Source organism: Mesoplodon densirostris, chromosome 5, assembly GCF_025265405.1.
Source record: "Mesoplodon densirostris isolate mMesDen1 chromosome 5, mMesDen1 primary haplotype, whole genome shotgun sequence".
In the NCBI taxonomy this organism is placed as follows: domain Eukaryota; kingdom Metazoa; phylum Chordata; class Mammalia; order Artiodactyla; family Ziphiidae; genus Mesoplodon; species Mesoplodon densirostris.
In genome coordinates this window covers 143,624,722-143,638,832 of record NC_082665.1, presented here as the reverse complement: position 1 = coordinate 143,638,832, position 14,111 = coordinate 143,624,722, and the positions used below count along the sequence as shown (strand labels likewise).

Here is a 14,111-nt window from a genome sequence, read left to right as displayed (position 1 = left end):
AACTTAAAGGTCCATCGATAGGAAAATACTCAAATAAATTTTGATATATTTATATAATGAACTATTACTCAGCAGTTAACATGAATGGATTATATCTAGAATTACCAATATTGATAACCTGAAAAAAAAATGACGGCAAATGGAAAAATGCAACTTTTAAAAGAATAACCTAGCAGACATCATGACTAGCTACTTAAAAGTTAATAGCTCCCATTTTTCCCAGTGACTTTCTCTACAAGAAAGCTGAAAAGCTAAAATATTCGATACTTTGCCCTCTCTTGTAGCAAAGGGTGTATCAGTTCTAGCAAATGAGATGCAGTGAAATTCTCTGGGTGTCTTTTCCTTCCCAAATAAAATGACAAAACTTAACAAGGAAAAGGCTATTGCCTTCCCTCTTTGTCTTCCCTGGAACGTGAAGTCCTGAGGTTTCATAGCCAACTCACCAGCAGGTGAAGAGTTACCCACTGCGACAGTGGAGCAGGATGACAGATAACATCACTATCATCTCAGATGACATCACTGAGCCACTGGATCACCACAGGACCACCTTTCCTTAGACTTCTTGTTTTGTGAGACAAATAATACTCAATTATTTACTACCTTATAGTGTATTTTTCTGTTACTTGCAGCTGAATGCAATCTAATTGAAATAAATAAGTATAATACCATTTATGTAAATTTTTACATAAAATTTACAGAAATATGTTATATGTTGTATACAGATACATACAGACATAGGGCATAATAAAAAATGGTCGGGACGGGTAAACACTGACTTTAGGGTAGTGGTTACCTTCGGGGAGAAGGGAGCTGGGGGAAGGAAGAGAATAGCAAGGAACAGGACTACAACAGTAGCTGTATTTTTATTCCTTTAAAAAGAGTTCTAAGGTAATATCAATCTTTTGAAAAAAAATCTGAGTAATGGGTATATTTTTTTCTGTACACTTTTACATAGTTGAATCATTTTAAACATTTTCTCTAAGACAAAAGAAATGTGAAATCATGTAAAATCTCTAGTTATCTATGCTGGAACATGGTTTGTTGTGTCCCTTGTAGGTGGTGATCTATAACTCCGTTATCTGGCCTATTTCCACACTCCAGGGAGTTAAAGCAGGGGAGAAGATAAGTCTATTCTCAGTCTGTTCCAGGTACAGGTCTGCTACAACTGTAGCAAATGACCTAAGAGAACAGATATCTGGGAAACTTTTATGTTGCAACAGAGTAGGTAAATAAAAATTGTGGAGAGAGCGTTCTAAGAAGCAAGCAAGAAAGCATGATGGTTGGCAGTTGGAGTTGGTGTAGGCAAAAATATGGGATGATGACAAGCCTGAAGAAATCTCAGCTCATGGGCCAATTTGTTACAAGGTAAGCCAGCCGAGAATCAATATTTTTTCAATTACATTTAAAAACTGTTTCACAATCTAGTATTTGGACAGCAAGCTAGCAATGTTGTAGTTATTAATTTTTAACAAAATTTTAGCTATACAAGACATGTATTCTCATGGGAAAAAAACTGAAAAAAAAATTCAAAGAGTGCAGAGGGTATAAAATGAAAAGTGAAAGACTTTCCTTCCTCTCCAGGCCCCAATTCCCACTCCCAGAAGTACTATTAATATTTCTTCTGCTTCTAAAACTTTTATGTATGGATTAGCAATATATACCCTCTCTTAGTTTTAGAAAAAATATGAGAAAATACCATACGTATTATTCAATAAATTGCTTTTTAACTTAAGTGATATATTGGATATCTTCCAAATCAGCTCACATTTAATGATTTCGTTCTTTTGAACAGTTGCAAATATTGTATCAAGTGATCAGATTTATTAAACAAATTCCATATTGGTGGACAATTAGGTTGTTTTTAATTTTTTGTTTTTATAAACAGTGTTGCAATAAACATCCTGTTATAATTCATCTTTTCCCTACAGATATAATTCATCTTTTCCCTACAGCCACTTTTATCATATCCAAAATTCCCACATGTGTTTGTTCGGATTTCTTCTAACTCTAGTCTTCCATAAAACTGCCAGCCTTTTCCTTCACAGAACCAAACTTTGATGGCTAGAGCCTCATAATACATTTTAGGATCTGGTAGATCATGTACCTCAGCATTACTCAGGACTTGCAGAATTTTCCTTGAATGTTTATTTTTCCAGATAAACTTTAGCATCATTTTGTTAAGTTTAAAATATCCAATCTGGGGCTTCCCTGGTGGCACAGTGGTTGAGAATCTGCCTGCCAATGCAGGGGACATGGGTTCGAGCCCTGGTCTGGGAAGATCCCACATGCCGCGGAGCAACTGGGCCCGTGAGCCACAGCTACTGAGCCTGCGCGTCTGGAGCCTGTGCTCCGCAACAAGAGAGGCCGCGATAGTCAGAGGCCCGTGCACCGCGATGAAGAGTGGCCCCCGCTTGCCACAACTAGAGAAAGCCCTTGCACAGAAATGAAGACCCAACACCGCCAAAATAAATAAATAAATAAATTTATTTTTTTAAAAAATCCAATCTGTTTCTCTGAGCTGTCAGCCATTATTGTGCACTCCATCTCCAGAGGATTTACTTAAAAATTGAGGCAGGGAGGGTCTGGACTGGGGGCAGCAGGCACAGGGGAGGAAGACTAGGATACAGAACTGAATAGAGGTGGGTTAAATAAGAGTCCATACCATAAACTGTGAGAACCCTTAGATCCTTTTCCATGCAGTACTCTAAGCATGTTGGTAATCTACTTACACCTCCCATTAGAAGGACTATTTGTAGACGCTGACTGGTTCACAGGTACTTAGATTTGGAGGTACTCCCAAATAAAGGCCAGGTTCCCCAATTACCCTACAATGAGGCTAACGAGTTGACAGCCAAGACTTGCCCTTAGCCCACATCCTGTGCCTTCTTAGGCTTTTTCTCCCCCCTTTACTCTTAAATATAGATATTCAGCCAAGCCTCTCTAGAGAGATGAGGAAAAACAGAGAACAAAATGAAAAGACAGGAAAAAAGAAAAAGAATTTTCAGAAAACAGACACAACCTAAGGTACTGAAAAAAATCTTCCAAAACCTATTATCAGTATTTTGAGGCAAGAGAAAATATTGCATTCATGAAGCAAGAATAGGACTCTAGAAAAAGAAGCAATCAGAAAACAAGAAAGGACTTTTAGAAAGAAAAATACAAGGGCTGAAATGAAAATTTCAAAACTGGAATATAAAGTTGAGTAAATCTCTTCGAAGATGTTTATATTAATAGACAGACATTTAGCTAGATATGATAAAGAATTGAAAAGTACAAGAGAAAAGATGAGAAAATGAGATGATCAGGTCGACATTACAAAATGAGTTCCATGAAAAGAAAGGAGAGAGGGCCTCCCTGGTGGCGCAGTGGTTAAGAGTCCGCCTGCCGATGCAGGGGACACGGGTTCGTGCCCCGGTCCGGGAAGATTCTACATGCGGCGGAGCGGCTGAGCCCGTGAGCCATCGCCGCTGAGCCTGCGTGTCCAGAGCCTGTGCTCTGCAACGGGAGAGGCCACAACAGTGAGAGGCCCGCGTACCACAAAAAAAAAAAAAAAAAGAAAGAAAGAAAGGAGAAAAGAAAAGATGAAATTATGAGAGAAAATGTATGAGAAAATTTCCCAGACTGCAGAGTATGTTTCTAAATTGTAGGGCTCACCAAATATGAAGCACAATGAATGGAAAAGAGCACTATACTCAGACACGTTATTGTGGTATTTCAAATAAAAGGAATAAAGAGAATGTTTAAGTAATTCTTTGAGAGACAAAAGAAAGAACACAAACAAATGGGTGGAAGTCACACAGCAGTGGATTTCTGAAAGCAGCACTAGCAGTTGGAAGACAATGAAACATGTCTTGAAAATTTTGAAGTAATATGACTTCTAACCTAAAATTCCATAGCCAGCCAAAGAATCATTCCAAGCATGAGAGAGGAATACAGTTGAAACTGGGTATCTGCAAGGGATTGGTTTCAGGACCCACTGTGGATACCAAAACCCATGGAAGCTCAAGTCCCTCACATAAAATGGATAGTATTTGCATAATAACTGTTTATTTAATTTATTTATTTATTTATTTATTTATTTACTTTTATTTTATTTTATTTTTTTGTGGTACGCGGGCCTCTCACTGTTGTGGCCTCTCCCGTTGCGGAGCACAGGCTCCGGACGTGCAGGCTCAGCAGCCATGGCTCACGGGCCCAGCTGCTCCGTGGTATGTGGGATCTTCCCAGACCAGGGCATGAACCTATGTCCCCTGCATTGGCAGGCGGCCTCTCAACCACTGCGCCACCAGGGAAGCCCTATTTATTTATTTTTAACATCTTTATTGGAGTATAATTGCTTTACAATGTTGTGTTAGTTTCTGACGTATAACAAAGTGAATCAGCTATACATATACATATATCCCCATATCCCCTCCCACTTGCGTCTCTCTCCCACCTTTCCTATCCCACCCCATAACTGTATATTTTAAATCATCTCTAGATTACTTATGATACTTAATACAATGTAAATGTGATATAAATAGTTGCCAGCTTGCAGCAAATTCAAATTTTGCTTTTTGGACCTTTTTGAAAGTTTTTTTTCCCCCAAATATTTTCCATCTGCAGATGTGAAATCCATGGATATGGAGGGCCAACTGTAAAGCCATGTTTACCATGCAGTGATGCAATGTCTCAGAATAATTGCTCTTTATGTTCCCTTTGCAGAAACATACTGAAGGATATGCTCCATGAAAATATAGGGGAAAGATGAAATAGAGCGTGGATGTGAAACTATGAGAAGAGATAAGTTATTGAAGGGAGTAAATGCCAAGAGAGAAATGGAGGTGAGGACACAGACTTAAGCCTCATAAACTTGGGACCAGGAGAAAGATGCAGTTAAGACAAAACAAAAGGGGGTCTAGAGAAAGACAGATGGAAAGCTAGGTTAGTTCAGAGTTGAGAATAGATGGAAGTGGAGAGAGTCCTAAAAAGTAGGTGGTTAAACAGTTTTTGATGCTTCAGAGAAGAAGTCTGAATTCTTGGAAAGCACAGTTTGAATAGGCACAAAAGGAATGGAGAAGCAGGTTTGTTGAGTCAATGGGATGGAAGTCAGTTTACAGGGGTTAAGGAGGGATATGAGAAAGTAGAGTAGAACAATTCATTTACTAGATGGGTGATGCAAGGAAGAAGAAAAATATATTCGTAGTAAAAATAGACAGTAGAGACAAGCAAAAGTACTATTTAAGGAGGGGAAAATAATGGCATAGCTGAAAGAAAAAAATAAAGGAGATGATACAGAAGAAGAGATACAGCAAAACAGAGGAAGAGATGAACTTAGAAACAAAGTCTTAAAATGGACACAAAGGGATGAGAATCCAAGTGAAGTCAGTCACTCTAACAAGGAGAGTTTATCTGAGACACATGAAAAGATTAAGAAGACAAAAGCAGGAACGACAATATGTTAAGGTCTGGTTGACTGTGTAAAAGTTAATTTATAAGCAGTGACTTGGGTATTACTATAAATCATTGCCTGAAGGAGAAACTCAGAAGGAGGGTAAAAGAATCAGAGGTTTAAGGAGCAAGGAATAGATCTGAAACATTAAATTGCAGAACACTTGGGGCTCAGGAAGAACCACTCTCCTCATGAGAGACACACACTGGCAGCAAAAAACTTTAATGGGACCCAATAAAGGGACTTGGTGATAGGAAATAACTAGTTCACGAGAAATTTGTTAAACAAGATAATTTAGACAAAAGAATAAATTGCTGAAAATAATTATCAAAAACACTTTTTTTCCCCCACACTAGGTAACTTGGGTGCTCCTTCAGTTTTATTTATAATGTTTCACTGTTAAATATTTTTGTCAATTTCCAGAATATTTTTTCTTTTCCTTTCTTAAGTTTTCAAAATCTATTTTTATAACTATTACTGTACTTATTTGTAATAGTAAAAATTTACCAAAAGACACTCACACACACTCACAAATAAAACTAATATCCAACAATAGATGATTGGTTAAATGTTCTAAAACACTAAGTATGGTATGAGATAATTTCTGAATAAGGTATATATGTATATGTTATTCATATGTATGAGCAAAGAAATGGTATATCTATCATCGTGGTTGTCTCTAGGTTGGATCATGGTGGGGTTTCTGATGTACGTCTTTTTGCTTGTCTGCAATTTATGATTTTCTTCTGTAGTGCGTAAACTACTTTTATTTATAGGTGAAAAGAAAAACACAGAAAAGGAAAAATACTAAAAATTTTCAGACTTAGGCCTTTTAGATATTTTTCTTTAATTTATAAAGTTTGAGTTAATTCTTAGTCAAGTGAGTCTACTCAGCTGTTAGGCCTGTTCTGTGGTCTCCTCATATACTACCTCATGACCTTTATACAAAAAGTTATAAAGTCTTGATATAGTGAAGGGAAACATTCATTTTTTTACCCTCAATCCATTAAAAACTTTTCCAAACAATTATGGTGGCTGTAACCCCCAACTGTTGAGTATTTAGTTTTTTTCAACTTATCAATAATACATTTTTTTGAACATTTAGTTCCCCTTGTATTCTGGGGTATATAGGGGTGGGGTGGGGAGACTTGGAGGAAACAGCAAAAAAACAAAAAGAGATGAGCAGAGGAGAACAAAGCATTTTTATTTTTATCTTTATTTTTTGATAAATTTATTTTATTTATTTTTATTTTTGGCTGCATTGGGTCTTCATTGCCGTGTGTGGGCTTCTCATTGCAGTGGCTTCTCTTATTGCGGAGCACGGCGCGTGGGCTTCAGTAGTTGTGGCGCACGGGCTTAGTTGCCCTGCAGCATGTGGGATCTGCCCGGGCCAGGGCTCAAACCCGTGTCCCTTGCATTGGCAGGCGGATTCTTAACCACTGCTCCACCAGGGAAGCCCCAAACAAAGCATTTTAAAAGTGATCTGGGGCACTTCAAAAATCGAACTGCTACATGAAAAAAAAAAAAAAAACAGAATGGAATTGATTTATGGAAAAAAATTATTGTATTGATAGATCAATTTGTTTGCAGCCAGTTGGTCTTTAAAGTTGTTTTAAATTGGATCCTGTCCTGCAAGATGACTAGGAAGTGTTCTAGGTCCTGGGAGCATGAGTGAAAAATACAGAGTGGGTTGACTCAGAGTGGATCTTGGTTTGAAAAAATCAAGAGGTTAAAGACAACGATATTATAGAGGTCGATGTGAATCAATTGGAGATTAAAGCAGGGGATACTTTTAAGTCAATGCTTTAGGTCAATCATCAATGTTCGAAGCATTCAAAAGACAGATAATGAGTGCTAGACTTCACCCAAGGCTGGATCCCAGCCTGCCCCATGTGGGGTGCATCATTGCAGAGTTGCACTGGCCCTGTCTCTGTGCACTAGACAGTGATTGCCATTGACAGAGCAAGCTTGAAGAGAGGTAGGTATCACTATATATAGCAGCACAGTGGTTAAACTTTGCATTTTTGGCCTGTTTCAAAGTCTCAAACCCTGAACCCATGTGAATTTGCATGAGCGCAGCCCAGTTAAATGAAATATTGTCTGCAAGGTGGAAGCAAATCCTATGCAATCCTATTGCCTTCAGACAGTCTGTCTCACTCATGGGCTACTCTTACATAAATGAGCAAGGATCTGGCTTGGCTTGCAATCACACTGACCTTCAGGGTGGTGCCCTTGTGCTCTGACAGTTTGCAAGAGGAACCTGTTAGGATGCTAGACCACCAGTATGTAAGCCGATTGAATACAGAGGTAAATAATTTCTTCCCTGAGGTGATTTCAAGGTTCTCCAACAGAACTGTCTGTTTATCAAACCTCCATTTCATAGTATCCTTTTGTTTATAGAAAAACAGACCAAAATACCTGCAACTGTCTTGAGCAGATTTTAAATGACATGCACAGGAATTCCCAGCTAATTTGCACCAAGTTACATTTTCATACATCCCTGAGGGCAAACTCTATGACACCTCGCACTGAAATGTTGCAGCTGACACTTAGAGAGGACGACTGTGATTTCAATTTGAATATTACATGTAAACAAAAGGAATTACCTCAATAGCAACTTACTTAAAGAACTGCCTTAGAAACCTGAAGCACTTTAAGAAAGCTAAATCAAACCAATATGGATTTTTTTTTCTAATGTAGAAAAAAAGAAAAAAAACTAACACAGCAGGGGCTGAAATATGTGACAAACAATTTGGAAACAGCTGTGCGGATTGCGATAGTCTCCCAATAATATACTGCTTGTATTTTCTTCTCAGTTTGATTCCTTGACTCCTGGAAGTACTGAAAAGTTACAAAACATTTTCTTATGGCAAGATGTTTTACTGTGATCAATTACCTTTCCTTCTGTGTGCTGTGCTGTCGTTAGTCACATGATTAATGTCTAAGGGAGCAGAGGGGGTGGGGCCCCGAGGTATGCTTGGGTTTTTTCTTTTTTTCTTTCTTTTCAAAAAACATCTTAGAATTGAAAAGTGTGTAAAAAGAATTCCAAATGTCAATAGCAAATGATTAATTTTCTGGCAGTTATGGATAATAACTTACTAAAAAGAAAATTAAGCATGGAATCATAAAGAATTTGTGAAAGTTTCTGTAATTTTAATATGTTTGAAGTCTTGGCAACCAGTCTTCAGAATATATCAAAACCTCTCAAATTTTGCAATTAAATCTTATGGCCACAAAATCTTCCACAAATATATTTATTAAGTGCTACTAGCTAGTATTAAGTTGTAGTAAACCTAGTATTTCTGGTGGTTTTACGTACATTTTTTTACATGTCATCTGGAATTTGTTTTCATGTAAGGTATGATGGTAGAGTTACAATCTTTTCCTCTTGTCTTTTTATAATTAGCCAGCAAAATGTTCCAACTTCATCTTCTTTTTCATTTTTCACTGAATTGTAATGTTACTTTAAACATAAAACACATGTGCATACATGTCCACAGACACACCTCTGTTTATTTCTGAGTGTTCTATTTTTTAAATTTGGCTTGTCTATTCCTGTACTGGTACCATATTGCAATAATTATAATTGTATCATTCCATTAGGCTTTCTTTTTCAGGATTGCTTTAGACATTATCGTAACTCATTTATTCTCCTATACAAAATTTAAATAATTTTATCCAGTTTTAGTAGAAGTGGTCATATTACTTTGGGGAATTGCATTACATTTTAAAACTAATTTGGGGAGAATTAACATTTTTAATAATGAGTTTCTTATGCAATACTATATCTCTCCCCTCTTCAAATTTTATAATTCTCCTCCTATAGTTTCTGAGCATTACCTCTGCTTGTGTTTTCCATCGCCCATCTGCTCCAGAGCAGCACCCAATAGCTTGAATGAGTCTGGGTTATTCCACTGTTTGCTCTGGGGGAGTCTTCAATGAGCCATGTGATGAGTACATCATTTCTGAGAAATAAGACTAGTGTTTCCTAGGCTCAGTTTCTCTCTAAAAAAGGTCGTTCTACTCATTTGTGGTATGCTTGTATCAGTTTCTGATCCCCTTTCCCCCTCCCTCCACTCTTGCTACGTATCATTTGGTAAGCTGTATATTTAGTTCTTTGATCAGTCTTTCTGGCTCTCAATCATTTCTAACTCTCCTTTCTAATGAACCACAAAGCTTATTCAGAGACACCTCTAGCTTGGGAGAAAATAGACTACGCAGAGCTCTCTTCTGATTCCAGGCACTTTAATTCATAGTCCTCCAACAGACAATAAGAGTATATCTTACTGATTGCCTAATAAAACCAGGAGAAATTGCTCTCTCAGTGTGCTATAATTGGATCATGTCTTTGCTCACATGGCATTCAATAGGGATCCAGGACACTTTAAGGCTTTTGGATTTTTTTTGTTTTTTGGTTTCTTTATTACCATAAGAAAGATATAAACCATGGTTAGGACATTGAATACTTTCCACTCCCATGATGGGTGGTGGAACTATCAATTCAGATTCTACATTCATGGGATCTTTTTATGTGTCAGATGGGGTATCTGTTCTCTCAGATACTATCTGGCTTTATGACAATCTCAGTTTTTCAAAAGGTAGCTGTAAGCCCAGACATTTGAAATAAAAAATAATAGGTTATGAAAGCTTATGTCCATGTATTAAAATGATCACAGGAGATAAGTCAGAGCCAATAGTAATAGTAAAATAAATGTAGCAGGCATCACTTGTTGAGTTTTCATTATGTATTAGATGCTATAAATAATTTATCATCATTGTTACAACAACTGCATGAGATATGTAAAATTAGCCCCATTCTATAGATGAGGAAAACATCTCAGAGAGATTAGGTGCCTTCCCCAAGGCTGTACATTGTGAGTGAAAGAAGGAAGAATTGAATCTTCATCTGACGAATGTTTGTGTTCTTTTCAGTACAGTATTTTGCTTCCATTCATCCTTACTATCTACACAATTCTAAGAAGTTTAGAGAAATTGATTATCCAGTTTTATACTGTAAAACATATTAGAAATGGCAAATTGGAAAGAGTTTGAGAGACTTCTGGAAGTACAAAAGATTACCCTGGACAACAATGACAGAGTTAAGTTGCCACAGAGACCATATGGCATATAACCCTAAAATGTTTATCATCTGACAATCTCCCGGAAAAAGTTTGCAGAACCCTGGATTAGAGTAGATGGAAGCAGGGGGACAGATTATTCACTGATGGCCTATGGGCTTCATCTGATTGCCATGTTTTATTTGGCCTATACACTGTTCTTTTGTTTGTTTAAAAGAAAATATGAAATCTTTTCAACATTTAAAATTGAGATCACACATAAAAAAAAACCAGATTCCCAGCTACTCTTGAAAAATCAGAAGTTCTAACAATTTTGGAAGTAATTTTCTGCATAGCCAGAATTAGAGCTGAGGAGGGGCAACCCCCTGCATGGGCATGAGCTCTCCATTTTCCCACTGTCCTTCCACTCCCAGCCTAATCCACTCGTCTATCTACCTCTGTCCTGCAGGAATCTAAGTGTACAAACTCCAGAAGAAGCTGGAGATAAAGGTAGTAGTGATTCAGTAAAGAGCTAGGAATGCCCTGTGGAGGAGTTTGAACTTGATCCTGAGGTGCCGGGGAGCCACTGAAAGGTTTGAAAGAGACAACTGACCTGAGGAGACTGGCCTTTTAAAGAACAATACTCTGATAGCACCACGAAGAATGAACTAATGGAAACAGTGACTGGAGGCAGTAAGACCAGTTAAGAGGCTTTTGGAGAAGTCCAGTAAAGAGTTGAGGGAGGCCTTAACTTGGTGTCAGAGGGAAAGTAAAGAAGCAATCGGTATTAGGAATATTTACAAGGCAACCAAAAGCACAGTTGGAACTGAGCTACAAAGAGGAGATATTAGACTGACAAAAGCTCACCACTGCTACTTGCACTAGAATGGTGTGGGGAAAAGCATTAGCATTGACCATTTTTTGAACACCCACTTGGGGATTGTCAACAAACTCTTAAAGTCAATATGGCATAGGGCCTGCTTTGTATGGTTGACTGATCGACCTTGGGTCAAGACAGCTTATGTATCAGGAGCTTTGGGGATGACAGGCATTGAGGTGGGGCAGAGAAGCTCTTTGGAAGAGACTATAAAAAAAATATCTGGGGCCAGTGGCCTTCCATTATAGGTAGGTGTAGAATATTAGGGTTGTTGAAGGGAGAAATGGCTTTGTTGGGAGCCTTGGGGTCCAATGTACATCCTAGATTTGGAAAGTCTGGTAGATACAGATAGATATAGAGACCTCACAGGGGCTCAAAGATAATACCAAATCCACGTGCCTCTTTCTACTCCTTCCTAATTCTGCCTCCAAAACCAAGGGTGGTTTCTGATGGTGGAAGAGCAGCTGCCTCAGGACCAACCTAGGACTATGAAAGGAGACTTACCATTCCTCTCAGTCTCCTTAGATGCACAGCAGACGAGTCACTTCTTGCCTGCTGGAAAGACCCTCACGAGCTTTCCAATAAGGATCTATTCCCACCTAATAGTAAGGAGAATTGAAATGCTACTTTCATTTGTGAATGGAGAGATAATCTCAAAACAGTTATTTATATGAAGAAAAACCAGTACTCAATAGCATTTTCTAAAGAGTTTGACCAAATGGAGAATGAAAGACACAGAGGGTTTAAGCCATTTCTCTGAGGAGAGAAGACATGGCAGTTTCTATGGAGCATCCCATCAAAGAAACTCAAACCACAGCATCCTGAATTTTGAAAATAATGGTAGCTTCCCCAATCAAGCTCATCATTAACAGTGAACCGAATCTTACAGAAGAGAAAGGATTTTTCCTTAACAACCCACACACCTCTGTCAAATTCATTCAGAAGAGCAGCTGAGGCAATTTTCTAAGCCCTATATTTTACCAGGATTATAGAGAGGTGTTGAAGAAAATCCACAAGGAGTAACTGGAAGACAAGGGGAAAAGCAAAGAGGTTAAAAAGGAAACGTAGAAAATGCTGTCACTGTAAAGATGACAGTTTCTGAAGCAAAATCTCAGACAATGCTCACTGTTGGAGAGAACTTGTGATAACTGCTCTAAGCAGAGTAATTTTGTTTGTGTATGGAGAAAAAAGAAAGAAAACACATTTTGAAACAGTAACTAATATTTAGAAAGGAAACTTACTGGAAGCAAACTAGAACCATTAGGTTTGTCTGATAAAAATGGGATTTTCAAATTTGCATTTTATACATAATGCACACACATTTTCCATGCACAGCATTCAAATATTAAAATCTTTACAGAGCCTTTTATTTAGTGTAATGCATGTGTACAACATTTTGCACTACCCCAGATAAAAATTCATCTTGTAGTATCATGCTGTGTCGGTCCTGAGGAAAGGCACACAAATACTCATTTTAACAGGACAATAGCTTTGGGTAAGAGGATAAACTAGTCCTCCTTAATCTCACTACCCTGCAGCTGACTCTGGAGGGCCACCCACATGGCCAGAGATTTGAGGAAGAACTGAGGTGAAGCACTTCTAAGAATGGCCTTTTCTTTCTCAGTATCTCAACAACTTCTGGACCCACTAAGAGACCAAATAATAAATCCCACTTTCATGGTGTTTTACAGTCAACAGAAAGCCCATCTCATTAAGTTTTCATAAAAGTTGCTGTTAATGACAGCAATGCTGGTCAAATAGATTGAATAATTGTCCTGGATCATTAGGAGGCGGCAGATGCAGGGCTTCAACCCAGGCAGTGTTTGGGTTGTCACAGCTGTGCCTTGGCCATGGAACAGTGGCAAGAGTGGGGGAACCCCTCTTCCTTTCAGTGGCCCCTGTGTCTGGGAGTCATGACATAATACTTCAGTTCATTTTCAGGGAGGGTCCTTCTCTTGCAGGTCCTCTTTCTTTTGACATTCATTCTATAATATTTATATCACTTCAAATTGTACCAACTAACTATCTGTGCAGTGTCTCCATTACTAAGTTCTGCCACTTTCTAACTAAGGAGTTTTAGCAAGTAGCTTAACATCCCTGAGGCTAGGTTTTTTTAATCTATTAAATGGGGATAAGAAGTATCTATCACATAGCATTGTTGGGAGGATTAAACGTAATGGTGTATGCAAATCACTTATCAATACATAACACGTACTAAACACTCAATAGAAAAGAAAAAAAATTTTTTAATTAGCAGGAAGCTGGTAATATGAAAGTTCAGTGGAGAACATTTACTTCTCCAGTTAAACTGTGAGCTGTCAGGAGGACAGGCCATTATTTATTTAATGTATCTGTATTTATTGTATTTAATTTATTTTGTTTTATTTTATTATTATTATTATTTTTTCCCCTTTGCGGTACACGGGCCTCTCACTGCTGTGGCCTCTCCTGTTGCAGAGCACAGGCTCTGGACGTGCAGGCTCAGCGGCCATGGCTCATGGGCCCAGCAGCTCCGCCATGTGGGATCTTCCCGGACTGGGGCACGAACCCGTGTCCCCTGCATCAGCAGGCGGACTCTCAACCGCTGCGCCACCAGAGAAGCCCCTATTTATTTTATTTAATGTCGTCTGTATTCTACCCTGGAGCTCTCCCTAAGAATATGTTAATCCTTTCTACACACTCTTAGGAAAACACTACTTTCTCACCTCTTAGAAGGAAGATGGTCTTGTTTAGAATGTGAGAGCCT

At 38.3% G+C, this 14,111-nt stretch overlaps 1 protein-coding gene across 1 annotated transcript in view; it reads right to left on the bottom strand.

Annotated features, from left to right (window-relative positions):
* Nucleotides 1-14,111, bottom strand: part of SLC9A9 (solute carrier family 9 member A9) — a 556,059-nt gene that overhangs the window by 321,814 nt on the left and 220,134 nt on the right. The window lies entirely within an intron of this gene.